A 10,612-nucleotide genomic window follows, 5' to 3' on the forward strand; every position below is an offset into this window, starting at 1 on the left:
ACAGCTGGACATCCAGCTGGACATCCAGCTGGCCGTACAGCTGGCCGTACAGCTGGCCGTACAGCTGGCCGTACAGCTGGCCGTACAGCTGGCCGTACAGCTGGACGTACAGCTGGCCATACAGCTGGACGTACAGCTGGACGTACAGCTGGCCATACAGCTGGACGTACAGCTGGCCATACAGCTGGCCATACAGCTGGCCATACAGTGCCTTTGGGAAGTATTCAGACCCCTTGACTTTTTCCACATTTTGTCACGTTACAGCCTTATAATTTTTTATTTATTATATCAATAAAAATCTTCAGCAATCTACACGCAATACCCCATAATGACATCACAATATCCCATAATGACATCACAATACCCCATAATGACATCACAATACCCCATAATGACAAAGCAAAAACAGGTTTTTAGAAATGTTTACTCATGTATTCAAAATAAATAAACAGAAATATTATTTTACATACAGTTGAAGTCGGAAGTTAACATACACTTAGGTTGGAATCATTAAAACTTGTTTTTCAACCACTCCACAAATTTCTTGTTAACACACTGTAGTTTTGGCATTTCGGTTAGGACATCTACTATGTGCATGACACAAGTCATTTTTCCAACAATTTTTTACGGACAGATTATTTAACTTATAATTCACTGTATCACAATTCCAGTGGGTCTGAAGTTTACATACACTAAGTTGACTGTTCCTTTAAACAGTTTGGAAAATTCCAGAAAATGATGTCATGGCTTTAGAAGCTTCTGATAGGCTGATTGACATCATTTGAGACAATTGGAGGTTTACCTGTGGGTGTATTTCAGGGCCTACCTTCAAACTCTGTGCCTCTTTGCTTGATATCATGGGAAAATCAAAAGAAATCAGCCAGAACCTCAGAAAGAAAATTGTAGACCTCCACAATTCTTGTTCATCCTTGGGAGCAATTTCCAAACACCTGAAGGTACCACGTTCGTCTGTACAAACAATAGTATGCAAGTATAAACACCATGGGACCACGTAGCCATCATACTGCTCAGGAAGGAGACGCGTTCTGTCTCCTAGAGATGAACGTACTTTTTTGTGAAAAGTGCAAATCAATCCCAAAACAACAGCAAAGGACCTTGTGAAGATGCTGGAGGAAACGGGTACAAAAGTATCTATATCCACAGTAACACGAGTCCTATATCAACATAACCTGAAAGGCCGCTCAGCAAGGAAGAAGCCACTGTTTCAAAACCACCATAAATAAGCCAGACTACAGTTTGCAACTGCACATGGGGACAAAGATCATACTTTTTGGAGAAATGTCCTTTTGGTCTGATGTAACAAAAATTGAACTGCTTTAGACTGATGAGGAAAATTACGTGGATATATTGAAGCAACATCTCAAGACAAATATCAGGAAGTTAAATCTTGGTCGCAAATGGGTCTTCCAAACGGACAATGACCCCAAGCAGACTTCCAAAGTTGTGGCAAAATGGCTAAAGGACAACAAGGTCAAGGTATTGGAGCGGCCATCACAAAGCACTGACCTCAACCCTATAGAAAATTTGTGCACAGAACTGAAAAAGAATGTGCGAGCAAGGAGGCCTACAAACCTGACTCAGTTACACCAGCTCTGTCAAGAGGAATGGGCCAAAATTCACCCAACTTATTGTGTGAAGCTTGTGGAAGGCTAACCGTAGCGCTTGACCCAAGTTAAACAATTTACAGGCAATGCTACCAAATACTAATTGAGTGTATGTAAACATCTCACCCACTGGGAATGTGAAGAAAGAAATAAAAGCTGAAATAAATCCTTCTCTCTACTATTGTTCTGACATTTCACATTCTTAAAATAAAGTGGTGATCCTAACTGACCTAAGACAGGGAATTTTTACTAGGATTAAATGTCAGGAATTGTGAAAAACTGAGTTTAAATGTAATTGGATAAGGTGTATGTAAACTTCTGACTTTAACTGTACATGTTGAAGTGAAACAGAAATATCTTATTTACATAAGTAGACCCTTTGCTATGAGACTTGAAATTGAGCTCAGCGACATCCTGTTTCATCCTGGATCATCCTTGAGATGTTTCTACATCTGTGGTAAATTCAACCGATTGGACATGATTTGGAAAGGCACACACTTGTCTATATACAGTCCCACAGTTGACAGTGCATGTCAGAGCAAAAACCAAGCCATGAGGTCGATGGAATTGTCCGTAGAACTCCGAGACAGGATTGTGTCGAGGCACAGATCTGGGGAAGGGTACCAAAACATTTCTGCAGCATTCAAGGTCCCCAAGAACTCAGTGGCCACCATCATTCTTCAATGGAACAAGTTTGGAACCACCAAGACTCTTCCTCGAGCTGGCCGCCCGGCCAAACTGAGCAATCGGGGGAGAAGGGCCTTGGTCAGGGAGGTGACCATGAACCTGATGGTCACTCTGACAGAGTTCCAGAGTTCCTCTGTAGAGATGGGAGAACCTTCCAGAAGGACCACCATCTCTGCAGCACTCCACCAATCAGATATTTATGGTAGAGCGGCCAGACGGAAGCCACTCCTCAGTAAAAGGCACATGACAGCCCGCTTGGAGTTTGCCAAAATGCACCTGAAGACTCTCATACCATGAGAAACACGATTCTCTGGTCTGATGAAACCAAGATCGAATTCTTTGGCCTGAAAGACAAGCGTCGTGTCTGGAGGAAACCTGGCACCCTCCCTACGGTGAAACATGGTGGTGGCAGCATCATGCTGTGGGGATGTTTTCAGCGGCAGGGACTGGGAGACTAGTCAGGATACAGGGAAAGATGAACGGAGCAAAGTACAGAGAGATTCTTGATGAAAACCTGCTCCAGAGCACTCAGGACCTCAGATTTGGGAGAAGGTTCACCTTCCAACAGGACAACAACCCTAAGCCCACAGCCAAGACAACGCAGGAGTGGCTTCGGGACAAGTCTCTGAATGTCCTTGAGTGGCCCAGCCTGATCCGGGACTTAAACCTGAACGAACATCTCAGGACAGAAATTGCTGTGCAGCAATGCTCCCAATCCAACTGGACAGAGCTTGAGAGGATCTGCAGAGAAGAATGGGAGAAACTCCCCAACTACAGGTGTACCAAGCTTGTAGTGTCATACCCAAGAAGACTAGAGGTTGTAATCGCTGCCAAAGGTGCTTCAACAAAGTACTGAGTAAAGGGTCTGAATACTTATGTAAATGTTTTATTTCAAATAGCAAAAATGTCAAAACCTGTTTTTGCTTTTGTTGTTATGGGATATTGTGTGTATTGTTGGGTCTGAATACTTTCTGAATGCACCGTAAAGATCTGCCAATTGGTAATGAAAAATATGCCCCCCTTTTAAGATATAATAACTTGATTTAAAAAGCATTATATTTTCATGCAAACTATAATTTTGACTGCAATAGACTGTGGTGTTTTGAAATGTGTGGTTCCTTGACCCAATCTAACTGTAGGACAATGGGACTTCTCCCAAAAAGTGTAACAACTCTCACCAATCTCTCTCTCTGCTACCAAGGTCAAGAGTCAAAACAGAAGAACAGTTCTTTCCCGAGACAGATTTTTCCATCACATCCACATCAATCTTATATCATCATGTCACAAGTAAAGACCTCCTACATCAGAGAAGAGTTCAAATTGAACAAAATGCCGATATAGGTACAACAGAAATGATCAGTGGGTTACAATTATTATTATTATTATGATAAAAAAAAAAAATATCTGACATTCAAATACTTACTGATACAGACTGTTTTGAAACCAGTTGGATGATGATATTGTCCTGTACAGTCCAAAAAACACAAACTCACAGACATGTATATCGTCTCACTTTCATATCATTTGAATTATGTCATCACGGGTGGCCATTTTGACTGTCTCCATAATAGTTCTATTTCTACACCACTTACGTTGCATTACAATGCCATGCATCCCAAATGGTACCCTATTCCCTATATAGTGCACTACTTTACACCAGGGCCCATAGGCTCTATGTAGGGAATAGGGTGCCATTTGGGACATATCGTATAGTTTGTTTGAAATGACAACGATAATTGTTAATAGGCACATCTGTGACTACAAGCATGTTCATGTTCAACTCATTCATCTCCTTGATTGATTGCCATTCACTCATCAACTCCCTGATAATCACATCCATCTATAAACACCTGAACTCTTCCTTTATTGACCAAACTGACCAAATAAGTGATTATTAATCATTGAGAAATGACCTGCAGATAACTTTCCCTTCCTTCCTTCCTTCCTTCCTTCCTTCCGAGTGACCAATGCTTTCAATCTAAACACGCTATTCAGTTTAAATGAGCTCATTCAGTTTAAATGACTCATTTAGTTAAATGAACTCATATCTGCTGTTTAGATAACTCATATACTGTATTTGTGTGTTTCAAGTTCCATCATCAAATGTCTGCTAAATGTAAATGTAAATGTTAGAAATGGAAGAAGAGAGGACTTCTTTTTATTACTTTATAAATACGGAACTCATTTAAAGCAGATCTAGAGCGATAATATATATTTAAACACCTGTCTTACTGAGGAATACTGGTAATATAGAAGATTACATATAGTCACGAGGTTGACGATGACCACCATTTCCCTATATAGTGCACTACTTTAAACAGGGCCCATATTGCATGGTAGGAAAAAGGTGCCATGTGGGACGAAGTCTGGTTTCCAGGGGTCCCACAGAGTCGGACATCCTTCCTCACACCACTGAGATAATAGAATAAGATCACTTGACAAGCTTACACACTCCGGGGGGGGGGGAAGGGTTCCAAAAGGGTTCATTGGCTGTCTCCTGTGGAAGAACCCTTGGAACAACTCTTTTGGGTTCCATGTAGAACTCTTTTGGGTTCCATGTAGAAATATTTTGGGTTCCATGTAGAACCCTTTTGGGTTCCATGTAGAACTCTTTTGGGTTCCATGTAGAACCCTTTTGGGTTCCATGTAGAACTCTTTTGGGTTCCATGTAGAACCCTTTTGGGTTCCATGTAGAACTCTTTTGGGTTCCATGTAGAAATCTTTTGGGTTCCATGTAGAACTCTTTTGGGTTCCATGTAGAAATATTTTGGGTTCCATGTAGAACCCTTTTGGGTTCCATGTAGAACTCTTTTGGGTTCCATGTAGAACCCTTTTGGGTTCCATGTAGAACTCTTTTGGGTTCCATGTAGAACTCTTTTGGGTTCCATGTAGAAATATTTTGGGTTCCATGTAGAACTCTTTTGGGTTCCATGTAGAGCCCTCTGTGAAAAGGGTTCTACATGGAACTGAAAAAGGTTCTACCTGAAACCAAAAGGGTTCTTCAAAGGGTTCTTCCCACAGGGACAGCTGAAGTACCATTTTAGGTTCTACATAGCATCTTTTTTTTGTATGTCTCTGTGTTGAACCAATACTCAACCAGCCATATCCCATGGGTCTCTCTGTGTTCCAGTGTGGGGCTAGATGTTACTTCCTGGCTGGTCCATCCAGTAGGTCACGTGACAGGTCATGTGATCAAAATACTTAGTAAAATAAATACTTGTGGTTGTCTTGCTGTCTCCTCCTCTATCCATCTATCCCTCTATCCATCTATCTATCCCTCTATCCATCTATCCCTACATTCCTGATAGTCACAGAACACAAGGGAGGACTATCTACTCCTCCTCCTCTTCTTCCTCCTCTTCTTCTTCCTCTTCTTCCTCTCCATCCTCATTAGCGTAAAGCCCCGCCTCCCACCTCAGCGCCATGTTGCTTTTCCTGCGTGTGACGCGGGTGGCCTCCAGCACCTGGTAACCCAGAAAACAGAACAAGTCAGTCAACAGGTAGAACAAACACGACCTAAAGTTCTACTAACACTGTAGAGAACCTTCAGGTCTACTAACACCATAGAGAACCTTCAGGTCTACTAACACTATAGAGAACCTTCAGTTCTACTAACACTACAGAGAACCTTCAGGTCTACGAACACTACAGAGAACCTTCAGGTCTACTAACGCCATAGAGAACCTTCAGGTCTACTAACGCCATAGAGAACCTTCAGGTCTACTAACACTACAGAGAACCTTCAGGTCTACTAACACCATAGAGAACCTTCTGGTCTACTAACGCCATAGAGAACCTTCAGGTCTACTAACGCCATAGAGAACCTTCAGGTCTACTAAGGCCATAGAGAACCTTCTGGTCTACTAACACCATAGAGAACCTTCAGGTCTACTAAGGCCATAGAGAACCTTCTGGTCTACTAACGCCATAGAGAACCTTCTGGTCTACTAACACTATAGAGAACCTTCTGGTCTACTAACACTATAGAGAACCTTCAGGTCTACTAACACTACAGAGAACCTTCAGGTCTACTAAGGCCATAGAGAACCTTCTGGTCTACTAACGCCATAGAGAACCTTCAGGTCTACTAACGCCATAGAGAACCTTCTGGTCTACTAACACTATAGAGAACCTTCTGGTCTACTAACGCCATAGAGAACCTTCAGGTCTACTAACGCCATAGAGAACCTTCAGTTCTAACAACAACAAAACATTTAAAGGGAGGCCAGTTTGGATTTGGCTTCATTCCAATCACATCACATCAAGACAAATGTCATTGACAGGAAAAACTTGAATTGTTGCATCTCGTTGTCCTCTGGTGGCTAGCTAGCTGAAACAGTTCCTTACCTAAATTAGCCATGGATGAAGATAGGGATTTGGACTTGTGGTTTTACTTAATTCTCCGTACTGACCAATGATTATAAAGATGATTCTGATCCAACCATTAATTCATACATTGTTGTGCCCCTGGCCTGAAAGGATGGAAGTTCAATATGTAGCTAGATGTAGAAGGCTAATGTTAACTGGCTAATGCTGCTCATGAATGGAAGTTAGGCTAGCGAGCATTTTAGCCAGGTAGCCTGGGACATCAAAAACTAAAAGTGTCTACTGTATGACAGAGTCATAGACCGTTGAGTCAACATGAAAAAGCGGAGGAAGGCATTGGCATTTCTCTAGGGCATTAGTGATGGTATTGGTGATGTCATTAGTGATGGCATTGGTGATGGCATTGGTGATAGCATTGGTGATGTCATTAGTGATGGCATTGGTGATGTCATTAGTGATGGCATTGGTGATGGCATTGGTGATGGCATTGGTGATGTCATTAGTGATGGCATTGGTGATAGCATTGGTGATGACATTAGTGATGGCATTAGTGATGGCATTAGTGATGGCATTAGTGATGGCATTAGTGATAGCATTGGTGATGGCATTGGTGATAGCATTGGTGATGGCATTGGTGATAGCATTGGTGATGACATTAGTGATGGCATTAGTGATGGCATTAGTGATGGTATTTGTGATGGCATTAGTGATGGTATTGGTGATGTCATTGGTGATGGTATTGGTGATGTCATTAGTGATGGTATTAGTGATGTCATTAGTGATGGTATTGGTGATGGCTTTAGTGATGGTATTAGTGATGGCTTTAGTGATAGCATTGGTGATAGTATTGGGTGAGTCAACGTGTTTTTCTACTTCCACACACAAATCAGAACCATGGACATCCGTGTCGTATGTAGCTGACTATTAGTTAGTTGATTGGTCTGAATAGTTTTTGGAATCTTATAGTTGTCACTGTGTTAGACTAAACAGGTAATTTGATGATGTTGAAGTTGAAATGGTGCTGGAATAGTGGAGGAGCTCCTGTTGTTGACATGGTGCTGGAATAGTGGAGGAGCGCCTGTTGTTGACATGGTGCTAGAATAGTGGAGGCAGCGCCTGTTGTTGAAATGGTGCTGGAATAGTGGAGGCAGCTCCTGTTGTTGAAATGGTGCTGGAATAGTGGAGGAGCTCCTGTTGTTGACATGGTGCTGGAATAGTGGAGGAGCTCCTGTTGTTGACATGGTGCTGGAATAGTGGAGGAGCTCCTGTTGTTGAAATGGTGCTGGAATAGTGGAGGAGCTCCTGTTGTTGACATGGTGCTGGAATAGTGGAGGAGCTCCTGTTGTTGACATGGTGCTGGAATAGTGGAGGCAGCTCCTGTTGTTGACATGGTGCTAGAATAGTGGAGGCAGCTCCTGTTGTTGAAATGGTGCTGGAATAGTAGAGGCAGCTCCTGTTGTTGAAATGGTGCTGGAATAGTAGAGGCAGCTCCTGTTGTTGAAATGGTGCTGGAATAGTGGAGGCAGCTCCTGTTGTTGACATGGTGCTGGAATAGTGGAGGAGCTCCTGTTGTTGACATGGTGCTAATGTAATGTCCTGATTCATCATAATGTAGTAATGTCCTGATTCCTCATAATGTAGTAATGTTCTGATTCCTCATAATGTAGTAATGTCCTGATTTATCATAATGTAGTAATGTTCTGATTCCTCATAATGTAGTCATGTCCTGATGCATCTCTAGGCCTCACCAGTCATAGAAATTGAATCCCTAGAATGGTCCTCCCATTTCAAGTCAATATAGCCATTTTAGCTATTATATATTTCTATGGTTGAGATCATGTGAAGCCCAATGGACAACAGGACAAGCAACATGCAAGGCCACCAACACAACATGGCCCCCTAATTCCCTATTTAGTGCATTACTTTTGACCAGAGCCCTGTGATATGCACACATAACAGGAGAGCAAGCCTGTAAGCAGAAAGCAGAGCATTGGACAGGTAGATACCTCTGTAGTATCCTTCCTAGAGCGCATCAAACAGGTGTACTGACAGACAGACAGACAGACAGACAGACAGACAGACAGACAGACAGACAGACAGACAGACAGACAGACAGACAGACAGACAGACAGACAGACAGACAGACAGACAGACAGACAGACAGACAGACAGACAGACAGACAGACAGACAGACAGACAGACAGACAGACAGACAGACAGACAGACAGACAGACAGACAGAGGGGAGACAGACAGAGGGGAGAAAGACAGAGCAGAAAGACAGAGGAGAAAGACAGACAGAGGGGAGACAGACAGAGGAGAAAGACAGAGGAGAAAGACAGAGGAGAAAGACAGAGGGGAGACAGACAGACAGAGGAGACAGACAGACAGAGGAGACAGACAGATGAGAAAGACATAGCAGAAAGACAGAGGGGAAAGACAGAGGAGAAAGACAGACAGAGGGGAGACAGACAGAGGAGACAAAGAAAGAGGAGAAAGACAGAGGAGAAAGACAGAGGGGAGACAGACAGACAGAGGAGACAGACAGACAGAGGAGACAGACAGATGAGAAAGACATAGCAGAAAGACAGAGGGGAAAGACAGAGGAGAACGACAGACAGAGGGGAGACAGACAGAGGAGACAGAGGAGAAAGACATAGGAGAAAGACAGAGGGGAAAGACAGAGGAGAAAGACAGACAGAGGGGAGACAGAGGAGACAGACAGACAGACAGAGGGGAGACAGACAGAGGAGACAGGCAGAGGAGAAAGACAGAGGAGACAGACAGAGGAGAGACAGACAGACAGACAGACAGACAGAGGAGACAGACAGATGAGAAAGACATAGCAGAAAGACAGAGGGGAGAAAGACAGAGGGGAAAGACAGAGGAGAACGACAGACAGAGGGGAGACAGACAGAGGAGACAGACAGACAGAGGGGAGACAGACAGAGGAGAAAGACAGAGGAGAAAGACATAGGAGAAAGACAGAGGAGAAAGACAGACAGAGGGGAGACAGAGGAGACAGACAGACAGACAGAGGGGAGACAGGCAGAGGAGAAAGACAGACAGAGGAGAAAGACAGACAGAGGAGAAAGACAGACAGAGGAGAAAGACAGACAGAGGAGAAAGACAGACAGAGGAGAAAGACAGACAGAGGAGAAAGACAGACAGAGAATAAACATTAGAGGGACAACATGAAGTAAAGAATAACAACAGTGATAATGCATTGTCTGTCCCAAATGGCACCCTATTCCCTACGTAGTGCACTACTTTTGATCAGGGCCCATAGGACTCAGGGGGAAAGTAGTGCACTATGTAGGTAATAGGGTGTCACTTGGGACTTAGTCAGCATCTCCTTTTTCACAGGGATATAAAACTGATTCTACACCGCTTAGAAGCATCTATTGTGTAATGACAATTACAGTAAGTTGCTACCACAAATTCACTAGCAGCTGTCCATATTCAAGAGGCTCAAAGTACAATTTAGAGTTTTTATAAAAACGAATTCTATTGTATTATCATATTAAGTCAATATGTAATTATATTGATGGAGAAATACATTATATTAATATGATTTATAATGCTGATTACACTGTAAATAGTCCCTTTTTCTTTTAGTGTCAATTCACTTCCTTTTCCACAGGAAAGCCCCTGTGCTGATCTGGAGTGTCACAACACAGAGATCATGTGACAGGAAGAGAAACTGACCTTCGCTGCTAGTGACTCAGTGAGGAGCGGATGTCTGCTTACCCCCCCAAAATATATATATATTTTTACATTTTAGTCATTAAGCAGAAGCTCTTATCCAGAGTAACTTACATTTTCATACCCTTTCCCCTGTGCAGGTCCCCTGTGAGAATCGAACCCACAACCCTGTCGTTGCAAGCGCCAAGCTCTACCTTAATACCAACTGAGCCTGACAGGATGTATATGAATCCTAGATAGCTGATGCTGTGTATTGGCCGATGAGAACGT

This window comes from Oncorhynchus gorbuscha, linkage group LG16 (genome assembly GCF_021184085.1).
Source record: "Oncorhynchus gorbuscha isolate QuinsamMale2020 ecotype Even-year linkage group LG16, OgorEven_v1.0, whole genome shotgun sequence".
Lineage (NCBI taxonomy): Eukaryota > Metazoa > Chordata > Actinopteri > Salmoniformes > Salmonidae > Oncorhynchus > Oncorhynchus gorbuscha.